The 26,495-nt window shown below is 39.4% G+C and overlaps 1 protein-coding gene across 1 annotated transcript in view; it reads left to right on the top strand.

Moving 5' to 3' along the window:
* The window catches only part of zbtb11 (zinc finger and BTB domain containing 11), a 505,104-nt gene that overhangs the window by 34,034 nt on the left and 444,575 nt on the right, over positions 1 to 26,495 (top strand). The gene's annotated exons all lie outside the window — the stretch shown is intronic.

Raw genomic sequence — 26,495 nt, 5'->3', positions numbered from 1 at the left:
ATCCCAGTCTATGGAGGTGTAATATTGCAGACACTGGCAGTTGCTAGGATATAGATATCAAGCAACTTCATCTGACCCCCCATAGTCCAAATATCATTCCACATAGATACCTCTGTGTTTCTGCGTGATATGAGTTTAGCATTTGAATCTTCATATTAATAGACATACTGTAGACATAAAGTTGTGACAATAGCATGTATTAAAGGAGATCTACTGCATATCCGGTCATATAAACAAACTGCACAGATAAAGATAGTTATGGAGAGTAGGCTATTTTTACTCATACTGTAACTTATAAGACATTACACCTTTACTGTACTGAAGGTTACTGGTAACAAAGGCGTAAATCATATGGAGAAAGAATATAGTACACAGAAAGAATATGGAAACTCCACTCTGAAAGTCCCGGTTTCAGGAATTGAACAAGGGACCTTTTATGTGAGGGAGGAAGGCCAACTTCTTATGCCACCATGTCATGTATTATAATATCTACTAATGTTCTGTATCAGTGTCAAGTGGGATGAGGTAGTAGAAAAAAGTGGTGATATTAATGGTATTTATAATTGTAATGCAGCTTGTTCCTAATGTAATAGAAGCATTTGATCAGCATTGTAGTAGGCCTATATTTTCTACTGAGGAAAGAAGCAGTGTAAGTTCCCCTCCTCTCCCCCCGCCCCACTTCTAATCCTCACATTAGCCTAGTAGAAACTGAACATGCAACTCTCCAATGCCACCTCCTAAGCTACGACAGCAGAGGGACACAGTAAACCTGGAGTTGTTGTGTGGTTTGTGGGAGATGTGCAGTGGGTGATTCAGAGTGTTAAAATACAGCACAGGGTCACGACAGGGGGAGTGATAATAAATAGATGTGGTGTATCCAGGGAACACAAACCTCTAAGCTGCTCTCTTGTACTTTTAATAAAGACATGGAACCACTCTCACCACGGACGGCCTGCTGTGAGAGAGAGCTGATCCGGCAATACACCTACACCATGACATAATACAGGTTAAATATATACTCTTTATGCTGTCATGCAAAATATATCTATAGCTTTAACATCATCCCGGACAAGCAAAGAAGGAAGTGCATGTGTGAAGAAGAAAAGGTCTATTTTACTAATGAAATAATTACAAAGATGAAATTTTAGAATACAAAGTCAAATTGTTTACAGGAGGTAACACTGTAAAATTATTTGCAAATTAATTTGCGATGCAACTAAGAAGGTTTACATAATCGCATAATCATATCTACTTATGTGTTGCATGAATGGGCAGTCAAGACAAAACAGATGCTATATACTTTGTCACATATCATGTTCAGAGGTGAGTAGTTACATTTGCTCATTTACATTTACTTGAGTAACTTTTTCACGAAATTGTAGTTTGTGCTTCAGGTTTAATTCTCTGTTTAAATTTTTGTGTCTATTCTTTGAAAATTACAGATTTTGTACATTATTTAAGACTTAATTCTTTTTTTCTTTTTTTGATAAAAATTGTAATTTCTTGGACCACTGCTTTATACGTCTACTTGAGTATTATTATTTTGAAGTAATGCTACTCTTACTTGCCTACTCTACCCACCTTTGGTCATGTTAGTAATGTTTTAGGAACTGAGTTTTATGTTGACTGTCAGCTATAATTCATGGGTGTTGTGCCCCAATAGAACATCCAACAGTGGGTGTTACACTTTTCTAGGGCAGAAATAACAACTAACTACTTTATTTCAAGTCAGCAGCCACAGCCATAGTTAGATCTACAACAGATATATGTCCACTGTTCTTCTGGTGTTTGTACTCATGCCTGTAGCTGACTGCACCCACTAAAATCATTTCTATGATGAATATAGACTAAGAGCAAAGAGCAAAGCACTATCTATCTCTGCATTTGCTCAATTATTATTTAAATTTTTCTGTCTGTTCTTTGAAAATGAAAGATTTTGTGCATCATTTAAGGTATCATTCTTTTTTTTTTTTTTTTGTAATTTCTTAGACCGCTGCTTTATACGTCTACTTGAGTATTATTATTTTGAAGTAACATGACTCTTACTTACTCTACCCACCTTTGGTCATGTTAGGGATGTTTTAGAAACTGCATTTTATACTGAATGCTAGCTATAATTCATCTCACTTTATTTATCCGTGCTTGGGACCAATCAGAGTTAGTGAGTCACTGGAGTTCCCCTGAAACTGAATATGAACCTGTAAGTTAAATTCTTCGCTGTAACCAGTAAACAATCCTCGCTAAGCTAACAACACAGCTTTTGCATGCTATACTGCTAATCTCTGAAAAAAAAAATTATTGTAATAATCTTACTTAACATTAATTAGGTACTTTGTTATGTGTGATTGTTAGACTGGCAGGAGCAACCCAAATATTTATGCAGCGATAATGGAATAGACCAAATTCCCTAAGCCCCAGTTGCTGCCCAACTACTCTTAAGTGTGAGTGAATAGTCCCCAAGGTCAGTGCTGTAAATACCGTCCGTCGTTAATCAGCTTTCTCCACTTTATGAAGTGTCCCAAGTGCTTGTCTGACGGCCAAATAACTGCAAAACCAGACACTCTAATAAAAAGATGAGGGACACCATATAGAAACCAATCGATAATTCTATCCAATAACACATTTGACACTTTTTGACCTCTATGGACCGCAAGGACAAAGTGACCTCCAAGTGTGTTTAATTTGATTTTCACAAGGATATTGGAAACCATTACATCATTAATTACTCCAAAGCTGAGTGTTACCCAACTCCTATTACCTCAGAGTACATGCATGTGTGTGTTTATGAGCTCGTGGCTACGTCAGGCACATCTCTGTGTATGTAACATTGTCATGATTCTCATATGGGTATGTCAACAAGCGCTAAAATAAGGTAATCCAGAGTCAAGCTGTCTCTATAGCCAGTATTTGTTGGTACATGCCTTTGGTTTGTTTAGAATTCTATAGAGGTAATCTATAATTGACTACCAAAAATAATTTCAGTGCAAATTCAGCCAACTGTATTTCCTATTAATTGTTTTTGCCTCACCTGCTGCTAGAAGTGGTAACCCATCACAACAAAGGCCTATATCCACACATCACCTCTCAATTAGTTCATTCTCTCTCTCCTCTTTTTCAGCCATGTCATAATCCTCTGCCACCACTGCAGCAGCAGAACCATCCTCCTCTTCATCTTCCCTCCAACAAAAACAATACCAGCAAATAATACTTACAATAAATTGATGTTTTGCCCCAATAGTACCCACAACAGTGAGTGTTACACAATTTTAGTGGATAAGTGAATAACTACTAACTACTTTATTTCAAGTCAACAGCCACAGCAATAGTTAGATTTACAACAGATATATGTCCACTGTTCTTCTGGTGTTAGCACCAGAGCAAAGCACTACCTAAGCGTAAGATGCAAATAAATTATAGATTAAGCATTCAAGTTCACTTCAAGTACAGCACGGTGTTAAACCTACCTCTGCATTTACTCAATTACAGGTGTTTTAATGCACAATTTTGTTCTCCACAAATCTGGCCTGTAGAGTGGCCTGGTGGCATCTCCTGCTTGTCTTGAGAATTCTCCATGGAGACAGGCAACTGGTGGGGACTCCAAGACTAAACTTACATAGGGAGCCTTTAAATCTCTTTATGCATTTAAATTTTAATTTCTCATTATGCAAGTGCATAGTGTGGCCCCATTCACAGGGCCTTATTACAGCCAGACGTTTACATAGGGCATGCCAGAGCGCAGTTGGTGGAGCAGCTGATGAAGAAGCTCAATGAAGAGATGCATTCTGGGTATCGGTCAGAGAGACAGTGGCCGGTGCCGTGCAGCGTAGGAGGAGGGCATGCGGACATATCTGTGTGTGTGACTAATGCAGGGGAAATCCAGAGGAGTCAAAACCACCAGTCCAGCGAAGAGTTACAACTATCGCTCTAAACTGCCCAGCAACTCCACATTGTTCAGAGCAACTCATGGGAAAACACTATCTTAAGAAAGAAGCTGTTAGAGAAGTTCAGAAGATTGCACAGGCAAATGAAGGCAAGTTTATTGGTATATCACAATTCGTACACAAGGTAATTCAAAGTGCTTTACAGAATAAGAAAGACATTAAAATCACTCAAATCAAAACATAAATAATCACCCAATCTGCAACTCTCTCACCCACTCGTTTGCCCCTTTAAAAACTCTCTCTCGCACTCTTTAAACACTGTCTTGCTCAGTTTAAGAACTTTCCCATTACTTTACAAAAAACTTTCCTGTCACTTTACTATGTCTAATAAAAGTCCATCAGTCCATGTTTCTTTTCTCATCATAAAATTACCATTAAAGGAGAAGAGTGCAGAATAAAAACCTTTCAGTCGTATGCACAGCTAAATAGAACCGTTTTGAGCCTGGATTTAAACATTGTCAAAGTAAAAGCCTGTCTCACATCTTCAGGAAGACTATTCCAAGTTTTAGCTGCATAAAACTGAAACACTGATTCCCCATGTTTAGTCCTGACTCTGGGACCAGCAGGAGGCCGGTCCCTGAAGTCCTCAAATTGCGAGATGGTTCATATGGCACTAACATGTCGGAGATATACTTTGGACTTAGGCCATGGAGAGACTTATACACAAGCAGAGCTGCTTTTAAGTCTATTCTTTGAGCTACAGTCATACTAAATACTGTACAACATCATCAGAAGGTTTCACTCTAAAACTGGACACACAGTATGCGCTGGACACACCAAAAATGGCAACATCAAGTTGTATATATGTGTATATATATATATATATATATATATATATCATATATATATATATATATATATATATATATATATATATATATATATATATATATATATATATATATATATATATATATATATATATATATATATATATATATATATATATATATATATATCTCCCATCCCATGATGGCTAATTTAATGAAACCTTCTAATTGTAATTGTATAATCGTACGTTTTCTAATGATGTGCTGCACGCACAGGAACCTTTGACAACAAGAAAATCAAACTAATCACTGTAAGAATATTGCTTTAGACACAAAGTACAACTTTCTGGCAGCTGTAATATATTACATTACCACTGCAATATCACACTTTATTTTACAGCATTTTGCTGTACTTTATTTTTATGTGCACTAACCCAAACAAATAAACAGGTGGACGTACTTTAATGGTGACATTGGTAGGTAACAGCACGGTAAAAACTGCTTTGCATATTGTCTAATTTTAATCTATGTAATTTAAATTCAAATCCTGAAGCGTGGAATATTTTCTCCCTCATACAACAGCCTCTATGAGAGCGGCAGATAAAGCGCTCCTGCTTTATGTGACCAGTCCGACCAGTCTGTGCCGTGATTCATGATTTACTGTAAGATCAGTCTCCCAGACAATTACACAGGGATTCCCACGCTGGTGTTCGGAGTGTCTTTTGTCACCCTGACTTTTACACCAGTCTTAAGGAGGCTGCGGTGTGTTCTTGGGAAAATCAACCTGGCCTGCAGCGCTGGAGAGGCACCCAGCCAATGTCGGATCACCCATATCCAGAAAAACTAGTGTCGGTTGGAGGTTGTTTGTTAGATCTCTGAGCACTGTGGGACTGATAATGAAAAAGAAGCTGTCATGGCAAAAGGACGAGCTGTGCCCAACTGTGTCTTTGCTTTTTTAAATAAAAAACAAAATTTTACAATGTTATAACACAATGGAAATGTACAAATATGACAAATTTTAACTATTAAACATATGAAAAATATGAATGTTTTGTAAAGAAGATATAATAATAATAATCTGGAAATAAATGCTCTATTGTAAATAAAATTGCTCAGTCCAAATGATTGGTGTGTGTGTATGTGTGTGTGTGTGTATAGTTTTTTCTTTTAATAATATAGATTAGCCATGTGTCACAAGTCATAAGTCTACACCTGTGCTGTATTTACCCAGCTCAAACTCAAGCATGTTGAGTCAGTGAGGACATTCATCTTAATTTAACTGTAAATATAAGATGTTAATCTAATAATGAGGCAGATAATGCAGCACTAAACCAGTCAACTTCATAAAAAGCTTGTAAACCTCATTATTACTGTCCATCAGCATATTTCATTGTGTCCTTGACAGTGGACAACGCCTTTGGACAGGGACTGTGATGGTTAGGGGAGGTAGGCCCAGACGCTTCCATCTGTTTGGCCCAGTGCAGATGTGGCTACAGATCAGTCTTACCATGACCGAATGCGAGGAGTGAATGAATAATGCATGAAATTATGACTTTAATTATCTGAACAAACACTAAATAAAACTAGTACACCTCATAATGCTATATTTTTGTTCAATATATTTTAGTGTGGTCTTCTCTCATTTTTCCTTTTAGAATAATCCACTGTCCATTTCATTTTGAATATAGTTGTAGTGGTAATAGTATTTGCACTACTGGAGGCAGTAGTTGCAGTTTGTACATAGTACACAGTAAACAGTCTTAATAATAAGCCATAATTAGACATTAAACTTCACTGCTAAATCCCCATCATTGACAGATTGCGTCTCAAATGCATCAGGGACATTATCACTGTGCTACAAGTGACAGGATGCTCATCCCAAAACCCCCTCTGCTCCTGAACAAGTCCCAAACAGCACTAATCATTTCATCAGCTGATTTATCAACATTAGGTGGTCAAGGTCTGGATGGAGAGCCAGGTTCAGGTTCGGGCGATGATACATTAACCTAGAGAAAGCAGGTGCTACCGGGACCTGCTTCAGCACTTCTGCGACGTAACCCAATCTTTCGAAGTCGAACTTTTGGAAATATAGTCCATGATGTAAAAGTTGTGGAGCGATGTTTAGCACCCCACAAAGAAAGTATCCAGGCAACAGGTTGACAAGTGCGATTGGCCCGTGCCCTCAGCCTATTAAAATACATGTGTGCATTGGACATAATGATGCCTAGACGTTGCTCAAAGATACTCTATAAGCTTGTGCACTAGCCTATGTGTAATCTAAGCGAGGGGTTGATGTGTCCTTTGTCACTGGATATGCTTTAAAAATAACACGCCGGGTCCATGTCCCGGGACGCTTCAATGCAAGTGGATCTTTCAGAGGCATTTCTTTGAGTCTCTGATGGATACAGTTCATCCGAAACCGCCACATACCGAAGCCATCCAACAATTACATGTCCCACATAGTGTTCATAACCAGACAAGAACATCAACAAAAAGCCAATAAAATGAAGGGGCTTTTTGTGTAAGGCTAAACTCACGCCAAATGACAGAGAGACAAGTGTGCAGAGAGAGGAGAGAGAACAAACCAAAGGTACAACCAGAGAAAGAGCTATGGAGCATGGTTAGAATATGGAGCTTTTGTTATGTAAGAAAAGAAAATGGGAGAAAAACTGAAGAAAGTCATGATTTTAATTGTGTTAAGCTCAGTTGGAAGCAAATAGCACATACACAGCCCAGTTCAACAGCTCAACTGGGCATTGTTGGTTTAAGTCCGGAGTTGACTCCACTATTTCACAAATGTCCACAGTACAAGAGCAAATCTGATAAATAATAACTAGAATAATAACTATACATAAAAATAAAAAAACACCAATTTCCACTGTTCACTTGGATCATTTCTTTTCACCATTCATTCGATATTTATTCTATTAAATGAAAACGCACTTATTTTATATCAAATATCACAAAAGTATTGTTAAAAAGTATATGAGCAAAAAATACACTCATCAAAACGGTTTCGAACTGCACTGATTGGGAAGAACCTTAAGACAATTTTATAAAAGAATTATGAATAAATAATGAAAAATAAAGACTATATAAGGTCACATTCCTCCACAGATATATAGCCCAGAGTCGACTCAAGTATTTGATACATTTTCGTCCCAGCTCTCGCTCCACAGTAGCGTTCATTCATCATTTCATTCTATCAGATATCACAAAAGTAGTATTAACATCTATATGAGCAAAAAATACACAAGATCGTTTGGTTAGAACAGCACTGCCTGGGAAGAACCTGGAGGCAATATTTCAATGACTGATTCACAAAAGAATTATGAATAAATAAGGAAACATGAAGAATAGAAGATAATTTGAGACCTATTATAACCACTAACGACTCACCCTAGATACAAAAGCACATCCCTCACCTGTGTACAACGATTTTATGAGCAATTTTCCACATGGACACAGTGACATCAGCTGTTAAGTAGGACCTCCCATAATCCTTTGCACTAATTGACAGGCTCAGAACATTTGGACTGCGATGACCACATAGGAAAACTGATCCGGGGGGAGCGAGGAATCTAGGCCATGTCAGGTACGCCAGGTTCCTCCAGGCTAACGTCATAGGGCCAATCGTGTTCTAGAGGGTTTGTGATTGTACGTATGTGTCCACTTAGGTGTGAGAGGGTGGCAACATCTCCTCTATCTGACTCTTGGCCGACACGATGCAGCGCAGAGGAGGGCTGTGCCAAAACTGAAACATACCTCAGGAGCTCAGGGTGCAGGTGCTGATGAAGGAGAACAGTTTTAAACCCAGAGCTCTGCAGTGGGCTCTATGTCCGGAGCGGAGTCATGTCATGGGTCTGAAAAGGAGGGTGAGTCAGAGGCAGTAACATCTGGTCCGTAGATATACAGCTTATTAACTTTTGCGTGGGTAGATTAGGGATCAGAGGGGCAGTTGGTGTTGAATCAAGAACAATATAGCGACATATTTTAAGACTATGTAATACAATGGTTTCCAAAAACGAATGACAAATGTGAATTATTGATGGGAAGATTTGAAGTTTGTTTGAGTGTTAATTATTTTTAGAAACTTCGTAATTTGGACCAGGTTCAACTAGGGTGACAAAAAAAAAGGAAAAAAAAGGACATGTTGAACGTTGTGGGGCATGGACGGATGGACTCAGGAATTTTAAACTCATAACTGCAATAATTCCATACGATTTTTAGTTTAGTTTAGTTGTTTTACGCAGAGATTTCTTGATTTCTTTGAATGTATAACTTTGTAAATCATTCTTTCATCTGGCTTTCAAGTGGCTTTACAGGAAACACAAAACGAAAAGTGGTCACCCTAGGTTTAACAATTTAAATTATTCATTTTATATTTATTTTATAATCTGATTCAAATATATTAATATTTTTAAGGATTGAATTGTAAACAAAATGTTTTCAAATCTGATAATTTGATAAGTATCTGATAAGTCAACACATCCACAGCAGATGGCACTGGCATGAGTCCCAACAGTTACCTAAGAGCATTGTTGTTTCACGGCTGTATTGTACTGTATATTACTCACATTAAAAGGCAAATGTCAACACCCAAAAACATTTCCAAACATTATAAATTATAAATCACAAATTTACTGACAACAAAGGTGAGAGTGCCAAAGTAAGTACTGAAGTTTCTATTAGTGAAAGTTATTTCCCATGAAAAACAAACACAAACTAGCATTTATTTCAAGCATGCATGTAGCTCAGTAGCAGCATTAGAGCTACATGACATGGCTGATGAGTTTTTGGAGCCAGGTAGTCTGCACTGTGGGGAATATCTGATGGATGTGGACAGAGATTGGTCAGTGCACCGTCCATCTTTTTGCTGTGTGCGCTTTGAGTACGACAACATCTGTGATCCGTCAGCGTCCTGTCAAAAAGAGAGAAGCCAAAACACAAGAGGCAGGGACAGTAGACCGGTGCGCTCTCAGGGCATCAGGAGTCGCAGGAGGTTGAGCGCAGTTTAGGAGTGTGACAACGTTCCTATTATTGTTTAAAAATGGAGTCTTGAAATGATCACTGTATGCAAGTTATGAAGCCACCACCATAAATAAACAAAAACAAACAAAAGAAAAGCAGTCAGCTGGAAATATCTCACTTTCAATATCTGATGTCTATAATGCCTTGTGTGAATAGTTATGATCACCCATTTTAGCTGCTCATTGCGACGAGAGCAGGGATTTCTTATGAACGATGCAACAACAGCGTGTTAACTGAACTGTCCTCCTCAGAAGTAAAAAAATATTGGAACTTGCATTACCTGTGCACATGTATATTGTGAATTATCCTCCAGTATGAAGTACATCAACACCGGATTAAGAAAATCTGTTATATCTGTCCCTAAAATAAAATAAATAAACACTTTTACTAATGAGACTCACTGTTATTGTCCTGCTTTGCCCTTTTGCCACGCCTTTACAACCATACAACAAAACATCACAAAGTACATTCCCCTTGTTTGTGTATGGACATTAACAGCAATAACTCATAATCATCATCCAAGAGCCACTGTAAACTAACAATATCTAGACTAGAGAAATACCTGAACTTGTCTGCATGTGGTTTGATGACTGCGTCTAAAGAGTTTTTGCTCCCCTGTTTTTCAAAATTAACAATGCAGTTTGTAAGAAACAGCCAAATAATACGTTTGAAAAACAAATCTCTTCTCCAGACTGAGGTGAGCTGGCTCCAAATCTGGACGGACTGGTTTTGGGAAAGCCTTAAGGCCCTTTGGATAACAGTCTCTACCTCTCCTCTCCTACCCTCTCTCTTCACTCAGTACATTTACACAGAGGCCTCCCAATCCACATGAAATATGCCTAATCCTGACATACACAGATAACTCAAGTGAACTCTGCCGTTGAAGAAACATGATGACAAATGTGTGACCTTTTGCTCATAATTCAGGCTCTGAATTTGGAGACAGAATGAGGTGTTTGAAAGTGGGAGTGGTGCATTGTATTGTTGGGTTTAAGGATTCATTCTTCCAGAGTTTTTTTTTTGTTTGGAAAAATGTTGGAAGAGAATGGAAAAAGTGAGGGATGTGTCATCAGCTTTTCCATGTAGCACACAGGAGCTGAAATGGCTGAACCCCGCCCATAACTGCTCAGGGAGGGTTGCCTCAGGTGGGCCGCGCTGACGTAGGTAAAGTGCATTGTGAATTTTAACTACTGTGATTATGACTGCAGTTTTGAGCTTTTTTTTTCGTGTTCAAGAAGCCAAATTTGTCATGCAGTAATCCCAGATGCCCTTTCTTTCACAACCAAACTGTGACTGAAGTGGGCAATGTGCATGTGAGCCCAAAAGCACAAATGAGAGTCGAACTGCAAACCTTCAAATTGGTCGGTGAAACCTTAACCCACTGTAGCAAAAGAAGGTTGAATGCCGTCAACTGGACAACATTTTTAGACACCCAACACCCATCCAAGTTGCTTCTTCAGTCCTGGTGAGGGACTTGCATATCTCTTTCGCCTTTACCACCCTTACCTTCTTTTGCCATGGGCCCTACCTGGACATCCAAGGGATCACAGAGACACATTAACCCACAGTAGAACCGCAAGCAATTCTTCAGTCTTTCAACAAGTCTGTTCACATTCAAGGGTCTTCCATAATTTCTGGAAACTCTAGCCCTTCCAATGGGATTTCTGGCATTGAGCTGATTTGCTGGCAATACATGCAATAAAGAGTACTTCAACTACTACTTATACTAGTTACCATTACTATATAGTGTTCATAATCTAGGTATTAAAGTAGTTAATAGCTACAGTTGTTCATAATTGAACCCGAAATAATAAGATACATAATAATAATAATAATAATAATAATAATAATAATAATAATAATAATAATAATAATAATAATAATAATAATAATAATAATAATAACAAAACTATTTTTTTAGTAGGACAGACCCCAGGTGGACGTCTAGCCACAGTTCACCACAAGTTACAGGCATTCACCCTGAGGAGCCAAATGATTTCACACACATACTCATACACATACACACACACACATTTAGTCACACATTTAGTCACACAGGCACAGGGGAGGTGTCATCTCACTCTTTATGTCAGTATTAGTGGTGACACAAAGAGCAGAAATCTGTCTTTCACCGTCAGAGGCCTCTCAAAACACTGCACTACTGCACTTATCAAAACAATCCAACAGAGTCTGAATGGAGCTCTGCAGCCGTCGCAGGAAGCACACACACACACACACACACACCCCACACCCACACACACACACACACACACTGTAACCGCTGCCTTAAAAACTATGGACATTTTCAGAAAGGAATGTCTAGGTTGACATTCTATGGGTTGTAGTAGCTCCGCCTTGTAACAGTTTCAGCTCAGTAGCTTAAAATGACATCCAGTATTTGAAAGCGTTATTATAGAAATATTTCTTCAGATAAAGGCTACATACATCTCACACCATCCAAATTTGATTATTGCCCCTCCAGTCACATTTTGTAGAGTGGTTAGTAGCTACTTACATGTTTTTGTTTCATGTCTTACTTTGTCCTTTTCCCTATGTGGTTATAGTTTAAAAATGAAAATATGCATGTGGCATCAAATCAGCTTTGAGGTGCTATAGTAGAATTTGCAAATGTATAGTCTGAATTATACACTGCATTATACACTGCCTGGCCAAATGATGGTAGATTCTGACGCTGCACAAAGCCTTCCAGCACATCCCAAAGATTCTCAATGGGGTTAAGGGGTTAAGGTCTGGACTCTGTGGTGGACAGTCCATGTGTGAAAATGATGTCTCATGCTCCTGAACCAACTCTGTCAGAATTTGAGCCCAATGAATCCTGGCATTGTCATCTTGGAATATGCCCGTGTCATCAGGGAGGAAAAACTCCACTGATGGAATAACCTGGTCATTCATCCCATTCTTTGAGCACAGACTGTTGCTGAACATAGACCTTACTCGTACCTATGGGCTCGTATCTATTTGCTTAGATAAATCCAGTGTAATAACCTTATAAAAACTGAAACAAAGTTGTATATCTTCTCTAAACGAGGCCTGTCATGATAACACATTTTGAAGCGCGATATATTGCTGAAGTAAATATAGACAATAAATGTTAATATTGAAACCAAATCATAAAGCTGAATTATTCCCAAAAGGTGAAATAGGTAGAAAAAGTGGTGGTACTCATGAAGACAAAATAGTTGTACTTTGTTGTTGCAACACTGACAACAGCTGTAGAATAAAAAGAATGTCTGGTTTGTTCAAGGATTTTCAGTTTGCACTTCAAAAATAGTAACTCACACAAACAGTATAATATTAGCTTCTACTTTCCATCTGAAATTTGAACATCATTCAGTTCTAAACTACTGATTTGTCTCTTCACTTGGAGTAAGATCAGAAATGGTGTTGTGGGAAAACATAGTGGACAAACATCTCTACCAACGAGCTACTCCTACTCCTTAACAGAGCTACTAAACCTCATTACTTATATATTCCTAAGTAATAACCATATTATAATATTTTGTGGTGATTGTGTTACCTTTTCAAATCAAGCTGTCAGCAGTCAGACAAGCCTCCTCGTCCTGTGTTTTTACAACTGTCCACACTGCAGCAACAGGAAATGCCTGGGCCTTGTCAATGGTAGCTCCAGTCTCTCATTCTGCACACAGGAGGAATGTAAACTGTCCACACAACATCTGACCAGAGAGAACAGCACCACAGCGCCACCAGCAGGATCAGCAAGGAATGAAAGGGACACTGTGGCAGAGGAGGTGGTGCAAGAAATGATTAGACAAAAGTTATAGATTCAGTTGGTCAAAACTGAAATTCCATTAACATTATATAACAGCTGACTACACAGGAAATACACAAAAAATGTACTAAAAGATCTGATAACCTTTGATGATTATGTAAGGTGACTTTGTGAGTCTAAATTGCCCATAGGAGAATGTGAGTGGTTGTCGTGTAGATATCTGAAAGCACATTTTGCAGATTATATGCAGATAGAGCTGTGGGTCATAGGATATATAGGGTGCAGTGGTTTTGGACCCATTTTTTTACACCAATGGACGATGGTGCGGGTGAGCACCATAGTCTGGAATGGTATTTGTGGTACAGTAAGAAAAATCTTATTAAAATAAGCTATTAATGACAAAATTATGGAGATACTGGAGACCATATGTGGAAATAAGTGTCCTCCTCAAACACACAATGACCAGAAGTGGTCTCTGCCCAGTTCCTTCTGACCTATTAGAACAGGGGTGCCCAAACTCTTTTCATCGAGGGCCATAACTTGAAAAGTATTTGACACAGAGGGCCAGTGGTCAATACAGTGGATAATTCAGATGGGTGCATTTAACATAGTTTTGACTTCATACTTTAAATAAGGCTTGAAATATGAATATTAGGTCTGTGTGACAGTGCAGTGTGATGTTATTTAGGTTATATTGGTAGGATTATTCAAATTTGCTATTAAAAAGTACTGATTATGAACAATTGAACCAGTTCAACTGAAGGTCTGAGGGCCAATAAAAATTGTTCTGATGGCCACATTTGGTCCTTGGGCCATAGTTTGGACACTCCTGTATTAGAAAAACATAAGCAGCATGGTGGTGCAGCAGTTAGCATTCTTGCCTCATCGCAAGAAGGTCCTGGGTTTGACTCCCAAGTGTCCAGGGGTCCTTCTGTCTGGAATTTGCATGTTCTCCCCGTGTATGCGATTTCAAATCTCAGCTGGACTAACCTGATTAAATAAAGAATAACAACTGTATTTGCTGTGTTTTTGCAACTCTACATCTATGTGAACCATCAGCTCTACTTTGATTGTAGATGCAAGCTAAGCAAAAAGTCTAGAATGCTCTGAATGTCAAACTGAAATAAGTAGCTGCTCACGGGGCACGCATGACCGTGTAACTTACTCCAGCTGTGGACTCTATCTGTCCACCTTTCACCAGTCCATGTCTCTGCTGTCCATCAAACTCACTCTAGATTGCTCTGGCAACGTGAGCTGTGAGCGGGACATACTGCCTCGCGCCCCAGACTGCAGAATCGTGTTGGGAAAATATTTACGGTGCATGTAAAACGGGGCCGTAGCAAAAGGTTAGCAACACGGCAGGGCATCTGGTGAAAGCATAGCCCCCAGCTGTCGCCTAAACTGACATCTCGTACACTCGCAAATTCATCCATGTGCCACTGGGACATGTGCGTACGACGTGCCTGTCATATCGAGGACATAACTGTGGAGAGAGAGGTGCAGAGAGGAGGAGAAAGGGAGGAGAGGAGGAGGGGAAGAGAGAGTGAGGAGGGGAGAGAGGAGAAAGGAGAGAGTGAGAGAAAGAGGAGACAGGTGAGGATGTGAGTTACATGAAAACGATGAAAGAAGAAAGGAGGAAGAGATGAGTGCTGAGGGAGGAGAAAGAGGACAGAGAGAGAGGAGGTGAGGGAAGAGAAAGAAAAGAGATCAAAAAAGAGGAGCAGATGAGGGCAGAGGAAGGAAAATGAGGAGAGTAAGAGAAAGAGAGAGAGAGTCACAGGAGGAAAAAGGAGAAAAAGGGAGGAGAAACAGAAGAGATGCAGTTAGAGATTGGGAGAGAGAGGCGAGGGTAGAAGGGGGAGAAAGAGAAGCGAGAAATAGAGAGAGTGGGGAGAAGAGGGAGATGGGAGGAGACAGGAGGGAAAAGAGGATACGGATGGGACAGTAGTCATTACATTCTTTCCATCTAAATGTACTTTTATTTCAACTCACTCTTCAATTTAATTAAGGAATAAGCAATACCCCAGTGCCAAAAATACTACTTCAATACCATAGTCCAGTTACTCTGTAATTTTTCACATCTAATAATCACATCTAATTATGTAAGAAAATGTTTGGCCTTGCACGTAGCCCCAGATCAAAACAGAACTATTCTTAAAAAGGGCTTAAAGGGGTCTAATATGGGACTACACAACTGATAGTTCTAAACAAGGACAACAACCTAAAAGAGGACAAAAATGTGGATCGAATTCACTCGTATACATAACACAATTTGCAAAGACTGCTGTACTCTATGCCAAATAAACAGGCACAATTCATGCAAAATGGTACAGCTAATTAAGGCTTGAGTAGATTATCCAGCAACAGTCACAAACTGCATAACAAAATAGTTTTGACTGGCAAATACTGACATGTGTGTAATACCAATGGAATGACAGAAAATATTTGGTTGTTTTGTTATTAAAAAATAAGCTAAAAGGCTATTGGATGCAGGCCTAAAAATATATTAATTAAACTGTACTAAAGTAGCAGCAAGCCAAGATGTTATAATCAACGAGCATGTAATTAAGTAGTTATCCTCACACCCTAAAACTCGGATACAGGTAATCCAACATACATCCCCTTTAAGTGCATTGGGTGTGGGTCAGAAATGGACATTCCTCTATGGGCCGGGGGCCATGCTGTGGGGACAGTAAAAAACAGGAGCTCCTTTAACCACAGGCTGGACTGACATCTTCACCTCTGAGTTAACCAGCTCCCCTCACACAGCCCTGAGGCACCGCGGACACTGCTGCGGCTGATACATTAACATTCTTACAGGATAATGACACTGCGTGGACATATGGGAGCTCAGGGTTTTGTTTTTGACTGGCTAAACTGCAATTTGGCCCGAGTCGTCTGGCTCGTCTAGAATATTTACTATAGTTTCCAGAAGGACAGAAGTATGCCTGTGTCAGAGGGGTCAGAGCGGAGAGGAGCTTGGTTACATTTTGTGTTGCCTTAGGAGCTGCTTGTTTGTGGTCTGTTGATAGCAATGAAGGCTATTTTTAAACTAACACTCACAAGTTTATCATGTTTGGTATGGGTTAATGTTGTCACGATACAGAGGAAATTGATTGATACATAACAATTTAATGTAATTTCCAATACAACGTAATTTATTTATTTTTTTATGTACATATAAATGATGTGGTCTTATACTAGTTTTGATATAGATTAAGACCATTCTAACACTGTTCAGGAAAGGTCCAACTCTGTCTATTCATCCATCCATATTCTTCCGCTTTATCCAGGTCAGGTCGCGGAGGCAGCAGTTTCAGCAGGGAGGCCCAAACTTCTCTCTCCACACACACCTCTTCCAACTCTTACGGGAGGATCTCGAGGCGTTCCCAGGCCAGCCGAGAGACATAGTCCCCCCAGTATGTCCTGGGTCTTCCCTGGGGCCTCCTCCTGGTGGGACATGCCTGGGACACTTCTGCAGGGAGGTGTCCAGGAGGTATTCTGGAGAGATGTCCAAGCCACCTCACCTGCTCCTCTCAATGTGGAGGAGCAGCGGCTCTACTCCGAGCTCCTCCAGTGTGACTGACCTCTTCACCCTATCTCTAAGGGGACGCCCAGCCACCCTGCAAAGGAAACCCATTTTGGCCGCTTGTATCTGCGATCTTGTCCTTTCGGTCATTACCCAGAGCTCATGACCATAGGTGAGGGCAGGAACGTAGATTGACCGGTAAATCAAGAGCTTTGCCTTTTGACTCAGCTCCTTCTTTACCACAACAGTCCGATACAGCGACCACATCACTGCAGATGCTGCACTGATCAGCCTGTCAATCTCACGCTCCATCCTTTCCTCACTCGTGAACCCAATTCTGTCCTATTTATGCAATTTATTTCAGTATACTGTTGAAATGAGTATATAAATATCATACAATTTGGCATTGACTAGTATCTGGTGTTCAATGTCTTAAGCCTGACTTTCTTTTACTTATGGTATTTCATAGGGCAGAAATCACTTTTTTCAGTAAACAAATAAGGATTGAATGAGCTTTGACAAAGCCACACCTTAAATCCATCACAATTTGTTTTCATTTCAATGGACTTCTGTGTAAGTCAACCATAGACCCATGGGCTACAGCCTTTATGTTTTTGCAGTGAATAAATGGTTGTCAAAAATGCACACGGCTTGGTTTGAGAGGCAGAGCAAAACATTTCTACAAACACTGACACATAATAAACTTGAAAAGAAAGACACAATAATAATAATAATACTACCATAAACTTGTATTGCGTTTCAGAGGCTCAAAACCCCTCTCAAAGAGCTACACTGTAGTCTGTCTTCATTCACTCCATGCCTGGGGTTGGTAAGCTAAGACTGTAGCCACAGCTGCCCTGGGACAGACTGACAGACATGAGGCTGAAGTGCATGCTAATTTGTGAGTGAAAGTAGGCCCTATAAGACATTTGCATAACAATTTTCAGGAAGAGAAACTTTGAGTTATGAGTCCCATATTGTTTTGTAAGCTAGTAACCGTTTTGATTATAGTTCAAACCCCACTTGCCAAAACACAATACTGGTGTAAGATAATAACGTGTGCTGATCATGGTGCTGTGGATACTATCCAGGAGGTGCACACGGACCATTGCAAACAGGTGTGTCCTGAAGGCTGGTCCTGGTAACAGCAAAAATATTTAGTCGTTCTCTAAGTCACTGAAATGTGAGCTGTGTGTTTTTACGCAAATGAATACTCCATTGTACTCCATAATCATGTACTTATTACTCATACACTACTACTACTACAAGGATGAAGTCATCGATGAGTGTATAATATGCAGCTTATGAATGCACATTTAGATGGAGTTTTTTCATGTTTCTCCCCGTGTCTGGATGGGTTTCCTCCGGGTACTCCGGTTTCCCCCAAAACATCAACGCCCTTCGAGACAACTGTTGTTGTGATTTTGGGCGTTACAAAAATAAAATGAATTGAATGTGTTATGTTATTCTGTGTTATAATGGACGCAGTAATGACAGGGAAAAGACTGCAGACTGAAGCTTTAGGCCTGAGGATGGGAACCAGCTTGGGTGCAGGTCTAAGAAAAAAACTATTCACTCATAGGTCACTTTGTATGGGAAAATGACAAGACTCACCAGTTCATAACGCTATAACACATTTAAAGATGCATTATCCAACTTTTTTGGTGGAGGGTCTCTATGGAAATGTGATTGCTTTGTATGGAATGTTCCACAGCAGGGCATACCCTCGATCAAAAAAATTGCATAGTGCGCCTCTAAACAGGAGAACTGTTAAATATGTTTTGATGACTGATTTTAATAATCAGAGAATCGTCCTTGCCTTGTACGACATTTCAGAAATAATAATGAAAAAAGTAGTTCTGATTAATTTTGCATGTTTAAAATGAGCAATCTTATTAAGGAATGGACAACTGCAAAAAGAACATACATTTGCAATGAATTTCAAACAAAAACTGAAAATGGTGCACAAAAATGAAAAGTGCTTCATTTTACAATCCAATCAGCCAAGACATTTTATTCAGGCACATTTTAGATAATTTCCGATAGATTGCAAGGAAAAAAACAACAAAAAACATTACCATTGTTAGGAGGAACCCAACTCCCAACTGCAAAGTATTCTACCTCTGAATATAAACAAAAGCTTTACCAGAACAGTCCATCTACATCAGGGTTGTCCAAACTTTTTTTGTCGAGGGCCGCATAACAAACATATTTGAAGCGCAGGGCCATACAGGGAGTCAAATTGTGCATGTAACACAGTTTTTAACACAGGTTTGACAGAGACATTGTACCTTTAATAAAGCTTTATTTTTAGGTCTGTGTCACAATGCAGTGTGATGTCATTCAGGTCTTCAATTTGTAGTAAAAAAAAATACTCCCTGATCAATTGGGCCAGTTTAGGAGGAGGCATGAGGGCCAACAAAAATGGCTCTGAGGATCTACATCTACTGTCTGCTTATTGTTATGACTGTGTATAACATGTGCAGGTCAGAGGGTTTGGTCCAGCTCATAGAAACACTGAATACTAAATATACCCATTGAGGACTGCGACCCTGTTTGCAATATGTTAATTAATTCTCAATGTCCTATGTATGCGATGCAGTATAAATAAATATTGTCACTAGCGTCTCCATACGGCAGTTATGAAGTGCATGTATATGAGGTTTCTGAGTGCCTTTTGCCCACTTCTTACTCTCTCACTCCCTCTCTCTCCCTCTCTTTCTTGTCATCAGTTCTTATCCTCTGCTTCTGAAGACTTCTCCATTGACTGACATGGCAACACAGCATGACTTTTATACCCCCTGCACCATCCGGAGTATGCCTGCTGCTGTGATGGGCCCTTAGTCAAGTTGAACCCAAGCCAGGCCACTGTTTTTATTGGTTACACAAGCTGCAAGTACAGACTGGAGCTGCCAGCCCCTCCACACTTTTATAGTATGTTCATAAAGTAAGCATTTATATATGTCAAGGGCAGTCATTATGGGATCAAGTCATGGTTGAAGTGGCAATTTCTAGTACCGGAGGCAGTCAGAAATGATCAGATTTTAAGATAACATGTCACTGTCCAGATTTGTATTCCAAACGCTCTACTTGTTGTTAAGTTCCTAACACAGCGACAAAAAAAAGATTTGAACTGGTTGACCCACCTCACCACTGCCACACTAAAGCAAAATTCTACGTATTTATGAGGTATAATGCTGTTGTGGGCGACTAAAGCCAACTCTAAACTGTATATCTGAGGCAGGACACAATCTGGACAATCAGGCAAAAACAAATGCTATTAAAACATGGCAACAAATCTCTAATGAGTTAATTAATATAATGTAAATTCCAATCAATGCAAGACTATTACATTTCACACAAGCCTATTTTTATTTGGAGAGATCTTCAAATAAGTCCACATTTCTCTAGATATATGTCGCTAACAATCATGCAGAAGTGATAAGTGCAACATAAAAATAATTTGGCAAGATCAGTTGTACAATTGTGCAAATGGGTTGTCATTTCGGAGCAGCTGTATGGAACTAGATATATCCCTTGGTTTAAATCTAGACAAAACAAATTCTATTCTATTGTTATTTAAAAAAAAAAAAAAAAAAAAAACTAATGGGGGCATCACTGTTACAAACTACAAACTGCAGGTCCACAACTATCAAAGTTGTTTGCAATGTTGACGCCACCAAAAACACACATATGCTATCCTCATGTGATAAAGTGACATTTTCACTGCTTCTAGTCCTGTTGTGACTGCAGTTTTCACAGGTAAACACCATCAGCAGCATGCCCCCCCGCTTTTATCCCGCTTTTGTTCACCGTCGCAAGAATCCAGGGCGTGTTACTGGGCTGCCACAACATTCCTCGTGGTTGGAGGGGTTCATGGATCTGACAGTTATCCAAGTGTCCCTTAGCCTCTGGTCCAGACACAACAGTGACAGCTGTGAGAGCGGGGCAGCGAGGTGCGAGATAAATAAAAACAGCCTGTCTCCATTACAGTTAGCCGTTAGCCGGTACACTTTGCCCTGCGCCTTCCATCGCACATTCACTGCTTCACACCTACTGTATCTGCTGCTACAAGGACAACAGATGGAAAATAAAGGAGCTAGACGAGACAATAAATGCTGTCGGACTTTAGCCCGTTAGCAACCGTTAGCATTCCCCAGACAGGTGTATGGTGTTTACCAAACAAACAAGTGCCGGACATGTCAAGAGGAATCAAAAAATGGACACTGGAGGTTGGGTATCTGAGCTGACGTATGAATGTAGACTGTAGGAGGAGATGAGAGGGCTATAGTGCGTGCCACACCAGGGTTGCAACAGTGTCACAGAGAATTTGTCTAATGTTACTTCCCCAAAGCATCCCGAGCAACTATGGTTGTTAGCTGGGGTCGCGTGGGGTCGCAGGCTCTGATGGCCAGTTTCTAAGCCTCTCACTTTTCTGATCACATTCCTCTTGAGGGCACACTGTGCGGAGGGAAGCAGCCACTCAGAGCTGTCCCGGCACATCCAAACACTTCCGACCGTATCTGCAGTTGAGCTTGACCTCCACAAATCCACTTCACCTGCAGTTACCAGGGGAAATACTTACATATATTTGTGGGTTTGTTTTCATATTGGTGTAGATTGGATGATGTTCTGACCATAGAAACCTCAGGCCTGTCAAAGGGTTGTTCTTTAAGCTAGAATAAAATGTTTACTACAGAAAAAAAGCTTAATGTATCAATATTTTACACGCACTAAGATAATCAAGACTTGATCTGTTGCAGTGGCAGGTCTCACACTCTTCACTAGAAATGTAGATGAAAAATTCAAATCTGCTTGTTCAGCATGAATCATAGGAGTATGGATCATATCTGGATGACTGAGGGATTACATAGAAAAGTTACATAGAGCCCCTTTAATTTTCTTACTATGGCACTCAACAACCACATAATGACAACACAGTATTTTTGCAGCTTTCAACTATGGATGTTATAAAGTGCTACTAAACTTAAAATAGGCTGACACATGTATATACAGTTTAGTATATAGCCCACATGTGTCAGCCTCAGTTGGCAGATTTGTTTTTAGTTGGGTTAAGGCCACATGTTCCTCTGACTAGTTACTCTGTCTGTCAATCTACCTATTGAAATTCTGTTTAGGAGACGTCACACTAACTTTATGGATAAAAAGATGCTTCATAAAACCTTGCACATGCTAAACATATGTAAGGTTTTATGAAGTAATGTGACAGCTACATGCATACATCGCTGTGATCATAAATGTAAACTGTGATTTCTACTCTGCGCTGAAACCTTTGCTCCTATAAGTTTGATGTTGTGTGGAAAATAATTGTAGTGAAGCGCAGCCTGATTCTTTAGCCCCGGGACATGAGTTACCTTTGCACAGAGGAATGCAATCATCAGCTTTAACTCATTTATCTTCTCAATCCTGCGCTTCACCACCACCCTTTTCAACGCACGTACTGCGAACCTTTTCTGAAAGAAGAGGAAAAAAACCAAACATTTAAACGTGATATTAAAGTTGTATTTATGATAAAAGATAAAACTTGCTGCTTGCATGATTTGCACAACCGTTTTTTAAACCTTTTTTAAATTTCAGGCCTATAAATTGTTGAATGGTTGCATTCAACACAGTATCAAACACATCTCAGAATTACAGACAAAAAAAATACATACTAAAAGAAAAAAAAATAACTGAAATATTCAGTTCTCAAATAAAGTGGACTCTATGAGTTCACCTTATTTGAGGGAGTCACAGCAGCCCCAGAGCCCTGAGGTCAGCTGACCAGCTCCTGCCGGCTGTACCCAAAGCCAGACTTATGAGGTAACAGAATCTTTTCTGTGGTAGTGCCCAGACTATGGGTGCTACCAGATCCTCTCAGTCTTTAATGCAGTTTAAGGATATCTTGGTGTTTTATTGTACTTGTTCCATGTATCGTGTTGTCTGTATATTTGTTTTCTGTTGACTTTTACGTGAAGCATGTAAGTCAGCTGAAGATGTTTTAAATGTGCTACATAAATAAACTTGAACTGAGTTGAACTGATGCCATTTTGTGGAACCGGAGGGTTATTTGTACAGTTAAAAAGTTGTGAATGTCTCTAAAGTCGCTGCTAGGCTACACAACAATAACAAGGAGTATATCTTAAAATAAGATTAAAACAAAAATAAATATTCATCCTTGTCAGTGTACAGATTGTAGACAGTCCCCAATTCAGTAGTCTGACATGGAATAACTACTGGATCTGAAAATTGTGCTTTACATTACTATAGCATCTGGAAAAACTGATGGAAAATATTTTTGTGTCACTGAAAAAAACCTGTAAATTATGCCTTTTTGACATTGCACCAAACCAAAAATGTGTAATTTCATCTTAAAGTAAAAATATTATTTGCATTTTAGTGTGTGCCCTGCCCCGAGAGTGAATCATCAAACTGCCTTTATATGAGCCTCAATAGGAGTTATTATTGAGAGAGAGAGTAGCTCCGGGGCTTAACATAATGATCCCTGAAAAAAGGAGCATCCAGGGACAAGCACAAATCAAAGTAAAAGCCTGAAGCTCCACTCCCTCTCTCCACAGGCACGCACCACCAGCACTTAGATTTAACCTATATCACTCCAGCCAACTGCAATGAGGACTTATGAAAATGGAGAAAAGAGATTGCAGCTTGTATAAATTATAAAGTGAACAAGATTGGACCTGTTGTTAGCATTGTGAACAGCAAACAACTTCACCACAGACTTTAAGCATGTACAAGTGCCTCATTATGGTGAATGATTTGTGACGTGGGTTAGAGAAATGGCTCTGAAACATTTACCAGGGTGATGTGATTGGCTGTTTATGTGAATGTGCTCCCAGGATGAAGAGGTTAAACAATACTGAAGAAGAAGAAAAAAAAACAATTACAGGTGGTGTCATCCATGGAGACCAAACAAAATAAACACCATCTGAACTATTCATGTCTGCGTTTGCTCCTGTTTTGTTTTGCTCAATTTGTGACTGTTAAGTAAACAAATTATAGGTGCAAAGAAGTGTAGATATTTCTTTTTTTACTTGAAGAAAAAACAAACAAACAAATCTGGTCTTTTAGCATTGTAGATAACTGGAGTCAATGCCAGTATCTTCACTCTGGACAACAACATTTGATTTGTGCACAGATGTACTTTATGGGTGTGTTTACACTGTTTTGGTCCTGTTTTAGCCCTGTGTCGATCTGGTGTAGACCTGGTGTAGACCTGGTGTAGACCTGGTGTAGACCTGGTGTAGACCTGGTGTAGACCTGGTGTAGACCTGGTGTGGTCCTGCCTGGCCCAGTTAAGTTCCAGATTTATCCTGCAAATCCAGCACCATCAGAACTAAGCCAAAACTTGAACATTTAAAATTGTAATAGCGACACACGCTTCATGGCGTATAGAGGTCTGCTCTAACCTGAGCAATTTAAGATGAATAATTGTGTCTGTATAGCCTGAGCTCACGGTCAGATCAGTTACTTTCCCTGTATTATTGGCAACCGTTAAAAGATTTGAACTGGTTGATAATGTTCTAATAATAATTTCTAATTTCTAATCATTTCTAATAACCAGTTCTCTGACATCTGCTATTCTTTTAATATATTCACATAGTTTATCAGCCTTTTAATGTTCCAAGTATCTATGAGCTAAACACTTCTCATTTATGGACGAGCTAATCCTCTTCAGTGAACACCTAACACATAACTACTACTACATAACTGAGCAGCTCCGGGCCAGAGGAGGACTTGATCCAGGATTAGACCCTGGCCTGGTTCTGGGCGGGGCATTTTAACCCTTTGCAGCCTGAGGTCTTGATACATGATCCGCACAGGGTGAACTTCACTTTAAAGGTAACTGTAGAGAGGCAGCTGTTTCCTGCCTGCAGGAGACTGGCCTCACTTAGGACTGTCACTGTGTCACTCTCAGGCAATTTGTGAACAAAGAGGACTTTTTCTCAAGGCCTTTGTGTCATATTGGGTCTAATGGAGAGGCAAATTATTGCAAGGTCAAATAGCTGCGGGTGTTAATGTGACACAAAAGAAAAGTAATTTAATAAAATAAATGACAGATAAAATAAAATGTTATACATACATATATATATATATATATATATATATATATATATATATATACACATATATAATAGATGCAAAAATAAGCACTATGTAAAGATGCACTATATAACTTTTTCTGATGGCGGGTCTGTATGGTCAAACATATCTAGCATTTGCTCAAATATATCTTAAGAATATGCATTCTTATTGTGAAAGGGGTCACCTCTCCGCAGATCTGACCTGTGACTTGGCCTGGTCACCTGTTTGTTTCTATGGAAATAGAACATTTAAACATGGACATAAGTAAAATGCCATACTTCTGGCAAAGCAAAACATCTGTTTCCACCAGTTTCATAGTGCAGCTTTGATAATTGAATTTATAACTACAAAGTCCTGCTATGTAATTCTTTACAAATAAAAATGATCAAAATAAATGAAAGATTATGGAAATTGCTGAGTAAGTCTACTTCACTGTAATTGTTGAATGACAGTAGTACTGGTAGTACTGGCTGGATTAGTATAATAAACTGAACATAATGTATTTGTACAACATTTTTGACTGGCTACTGTAGTATATTTATGTGTGAACTTAACCCTTTTAAAAAATGACATTTTAAATTTTGAGGGTGTATAACTTCTGACATCCCCTGGTTAAAAAGTTCACCACCTTGTCGTTCACTACTGTCACCTGATACATTTAGCCCGCTCTAAACCACACTACTCTGTACTGAATGATTTGCAGAATGTCAGTGTAAGAGAATATTTTCCCCTTTAAATATGTGCACTAAAAATAAGAGGAACACCTAACCCGGGATGTCTTGTTTGTGGCGTGCTCCGCTGACAAACAGATGTCAACTTCAACACACAGTAAACACACAAATCAAGGGGGAAATTCCACCGCTGTACGCACTGTAAAAATACACAGCGCCACATAAAACTGAACTGACAAATGTGGTCCCATGCTCTGGTGAATCTTTAAGGGGCTGAGAGGCTGGGAACGAGCACACCCAAGGGGGGAGGAGAGGGGAGGGAGGGTGAGGAGGTCCCATTGCGAAAGAGTTGAATTACATTATTATCCCTGAGGAGCTAAAACAAAGAGAGGCAGGAGATCTGTCATCTGCTCAAAAGCTGTGTCGAAACGTGGGTAGATCTGTGTCAACGCAGGCAAATAGAGAAATAAAGAGTAAATTCAACCATTAAGAGCATTAAGAGCATTAAGAGCTATTGTTCTGATCTCTCCTGTCACCTGTTAGCCGCTGTCATCCAATCACAGCCTGTTTCTGCTCTCTACCAATATCCAAGTCCCCATGTATACAGGATAAATCATCTATTTTAAAACAACAGTACGCCAATTCAAATAAAAGTATTCAGTACATTTATTTCTTTAAATGCTTTGTAGTACAAGTACT

The sequence above is a fragment of the Periophthalmus magnuspinnatus genome, chromosome 4 (genome assembly GCF_009829125.3).
Source record: "Periophthalmus magnuspinnatus isolate fPerMag1 chromosome 4, fPerMag1.2.pri, whole genome shotgun sequence".
NCBI lineage: Eukaryota > Metazoa > Chordata > Actinopteri > Gobiiformes > Gobiidae > Periophthalmus > Periophthalmus magnuspinnatus.
The sequence above is the reverse complement of the archived record's forward strand: the minus strand, read 5'-3'. Positions and strand labels throughout refer to the sequence as shown.